The sequence below is a fragment of the Diadema setosum genome, chromosome 21, assembly GCF_964275005.1.
Source record: "Diadema setosum chromosome 21, eeDiaSeto1, whole genome shotgun sequence".
Classification (NCBI taxonomy): Eukaryota; Metazoa; Echinodermata; class Echinoidea; order Diadematoida; family Diadematidae; genus Diadema; species Diadema setosum.
The window spans coordinates 30,209,209-30,213,758 of NC_092705.1; the positions used below are offsets into that span (position 1 = coordinate 30,209,209).

The following is a 4,550-nucleotide window of genomic DNA, read 5'->3' on the forward strand; positions in this document are numbered from 1 at the left end:
GGTGTGCGTGTGTGTGGGTATGTGTGGCTACTGTGATGTAAATTTATGCAGTTCTCTAGCATTTACCTGGATTGTACATTAATGACATTCCCTAATACCAATGTTATTGAACAACTCAAAAGTATTTCTTCCAAAAGGCGCTAAATCCATGATTTCTTCCAAAAGGCGCTAAATCCGAAAAAATCTGAAATATGAAAATTCATAAAAAATAAATTGTGTGTGCAGGATTTTTTTAATGTGCATTTTTATTGCCTACTGTGATGGCACTTCCACTAGGAGCATAGAGCTAAGGAATAAACAAGCTGTAATATGTGTAATTAAAAAACATCAATTTACTCGAAAGTAGCCGGAATGGATTTAGCGCCTTTTGGTTGCAAGCTCTTCATATATAGTTTTATGCAGTTTTGATGAATTCTTCATGAAATTAATGCAAAAACTGTGTGAGTTTGTCGTTTTCGGTGCCCGAAATAGCGACAATCGTTTTCCGATCCTAGTCTTAATTTCTAGCCGGTTTCTTTTGTGTTTATTTCTCTGAGTTGCAGCTTGTGTATTATGCAGAAGCCCGCTGTATATATTGCGCTAAGTGGAGTGAGAGCACACACCCAGTGAATACGATTCGGTCGTCACAATCACCGGGTATGCGCTCTCACTCGGCTTGCTTGAACTCTTGAAATAAAGACGAAATAATAAAAAAAAAAAAACGGTTAGAAACTACACTACACCGAACCCAGCTTGGCGTGAAAAGTTAGTGTGCAGGCAAAACCCTTGTTTATCGATGAAAAAGTATATGCGAGCTAAGACTACTACACGCAGCACTGGCACTGGCGCCTGTAGCAGTGCTAGTGGTGCGTGTAATAGTCTTGGCGTGCGCAGACCCTTTTACGTTTGTTCCAACAAATCATGATGAAAAGTGGCCAGTAAAATTCTACCGACACCACAATTTAGAACCACATACTACCTGGGGATGTTCATAGAGGTCCCATCTACCACCTTGTCTGGTCAAACCTTTTCTGCGGGGTGGGTTGAACGAACTCCTTAATTAAGCCTCTTACAGGAATTAGCGCCTTGACTATATTGATTAAAATTCCTGCTTAGTAGTTGGGAATTCCAGTGATTTAAAGCTAAAGTTAATGGTCAGGTCTGCGACGATGTGGTTTGTAGTATTATGACTGACATGCCTATGATTAACAAATAAGCCTAACAAATTTGGTTTGAAGAAGTAGTAAAACTGTCATTTATCTCACTGAATTATGGTCTAATATTTTCTATGGGTTGGTAACTTTGATTAAAGTATCATCATTTAAATCTATAACTCATGTGAAGGTTCCTTACGAGAATGATTGTTGGGGCCTGGAACTTATGAATATTGAGTGTGATTATGCGAATGTAGTTGTGTGTGTGTGCGTGCGTGTGTGAGGCCGAGTGAACATGCGTATGGACGTGTGGAAGTGGATACAGGTGCAAGTATGTTATATTAGTCTTGTCTCGTTCTCTCTTATATTTTAGTCCCCCTTTTAATATAAGTTTTGTCGTCCCAGTCTCGTTTAATGTCTATTCGACTGTGTATGTGTGTCTGTCTGTTACTCTGTCTTCTTAGTGGGCTTCCAGATTTTTTTTCCAAACTTTATTCCCAGCCTTTTTCCCTTTCTGCATCAATTCATTTTCTATTGACATTCTGTACCTGAGGGGCCCACATTCCACAAGCATTGTCTCTTAAGTGGCTCCCTCCATTTTTCGATGTGTTGCGTAATGTTATATCGTATCACTTCATTCAATCAATTTTCCTTACAACGTTTTTTGTCACCCCAAGGTTCCACAATTGTTTTTTCAATTTACTTTGTTTTGATTATGCAACCTTATTCTTATGTTACCAAAGAAAATGAAATGTTTATGTTCTTTTCGAAAAATGAAATAAAGTTTGAATTACATTTCATTGAACTGAATTGAAAAGTACAATAATATGATATAAATGATTCTGCAATTCATATTTTTGAGTTACACAATATTTTTTTTTAATCACAAAGCCACGTTACTCACTGATTTTGAAAGTAACAACTGCTTTATTATCGATCGATTACTCAGTCATTTCATACATTTCATATCATTAGAATGATTAATATTATTATTAAGGATAGATCGATTTGCATTCTGATTTGCATCACGGTCCTGAGAAACAAGGTAAATATTAATAGAATTGTACAAATTCTGATTTAACATAACATTTCCGTCTGTCACCTGCAGTTTTAGTCAGATTTATAAACATGAAAAAAAAAAAAACTTATAATGTTCCTAACATGTAATCAAGTCATGAAAGAATCATTTGGGAAGGTAGAAACATTTTAGGCATACACACAAACATTTTAGAAATAACGCCCACATATCTCTTTATAACAAACATACACAAGTCATTTGTGTAAGTACACTAATCATAGAAACACACATACCCGTAGTCTCATTCATAACAACAAACACACTTTCACACACTTATACACACACACGAACACACATACACACACACACACACACACACACTCACGCAAAAACGCATCCACAAATGATGCGCACAAGTGAAAGAAAAATCCTGGCAGATTGTTTTTCAGGAATGATTATTGAAAACAATTCAGATGAAGATTATAACAGGATAACATAGAAGAGGACTATGATATCTGTAGATGAACTGGTCACAAGGAAACAAAAATGAAACACTGAAATCATTAAATTATGATTAAGAAAATGAATCACAAACACACGAGCTAATAAGATAGTGACATGTCCGATTGAAATAATGATGTTGAACTTATCATTAGAATAAAGTATACCGAGCACCGATAAAATGGTTATTCTACAGTATTTGGGGAGACCATCAAGACTCGTATTTCTTATAGGTAAGGGAACAATAATAACGTTCAATACGAGGTAACATCTGAGATAAGGAACGGTGTCATAAATCAAGAATGAGTCTTTTCAATTTGAAATCAAGCAATATTCAGTTCGTGTGAATGAAGACGTGCAGGAAAAAGCAATGTAAAATGAAACCAATATTTGAAGTGTTTCAACAGCAAAAGATACGCGCTCTGTACATATTATATTTGACAGCCAAATTATCAAACGTTGTGAAGATACTGGAAAGCTACTTCCGGTTGAAGTCCAGTTTAATGTTCTCATCATCCATGGCAGCATTCAGCATGGCTTCAGTAAACTGAGGAAAGAAGCGAGAAAAAGTGGCGATCATCTCTTCACGTGACCGGAAGTAAGTTTTCTCCACCTGACCATCTTCGTTCTCTATCAAGAGGGTGGTGTTTCTGATTGAAAGGAGTCGCCGGTTAGGAAAAGCCATGCACCAAAAACGTCTGAGGAGTGTGCTGTCCTCCGAAATCTTTGTGTACAACATCGACATTACGTCATCGAAGTGGGAAACGTCTACGGGCATTTCATGATGGATCTCGGCATAGGTGTACCAGCCGTCCTTCAAGGTTTTCTCGAAGAAGGCCGCTCCAGCTGAGTCATTTTCCGCGTTGTGCAGGCGTAAGATGAGGTCACCTCGTCGTACAAACTTGTAGCGCGAGAAGGACTCGTGGTACTCGGGAGATTCCTTCTCAAAATCCAGCGGGATCAGCTGGAATGTCGGCCATCCCCCTGTGCCCATATCCGCCATGTGCTTGCTGCCTTCCCCAGAGAGGTTGTTGACTATGATGACCACATGGGCGCTTTTGAGACCAAGGACATCACCTGGTACCAGGTTTGCGCGGTAGCCAAGAGCCTTTATCACCATGAAACATCCGACATTACTATGGTAGCAGCGTCCACCATATTTTGCCAATATGGGATGAATTGTTGCCAGGGACACACAATATCATCTAGGAACCCTTTTGGGTCAGAGGTCATCTTTTCTTCGGGTGACGTCACGCCTAGAACGTCGCATACAAAACGAAATCCTTCCTCTGACGTCATCACCGATTCGATAGTGACGTCCTTGGTCATATTGGTTGAGGCGTCTTTTATTCCATCTGAAATATTTTGTTCAGCCTGGAAGACAAAGTTGTTAGAAGAATAAGTAGTGTCTAATTTCTTCAAGCACAGGTCTTACCCATCTTTGTGAACAATGTCATAGAGAGCAATCCTACCCATGAGATTTCTAAGAACACAAGCTTTAACTTTGGAATCCTCCCTTCCCTGAACATTTAATCTATGACAACGGCTTCGAATAACACTAAAACTACTACCCAGAAGCTGGTTATTATACGACCAAAGAAATATGACATAATTATAGTGCAGTTCTCACAGACAAAGACCCCAGTAACGAGTTCAGACAAGTTATACGCATTACGTCAGTAGGAAGGTATAATTGATTTGATCCAAAACGTGGTCTGCTTAATATGTCGATTGGAGGGTGCAATAGCGATGCCACAAATTTAATTTTATCCCTTTTGATATCAGACACTCATGTTTTAACATCTTACCACACGATATGGCAACAGGGCACTTCTAGCAGACCTAGGTGCAGTGACCTCTAACCTTGAACTGAGATCTATCACTAAGATCATATAATA

The 4,550-nt window shown here is 38.7% G+C and overlaps 1 pseudogene; it reads right to left on the minus strand.

Moving 5' to 3' along the window:
* Positions 1 to 3,052: 3,052 nt before the first annotated feature.
* LOC140244473 (uncharacterized) lies at positions 3,053 to 3,981 on the minus strand (annotated as a pseudogene).
* Between the last annotated feature and the right edge of the window lie 569 nt (positions 3,982 to 4,550).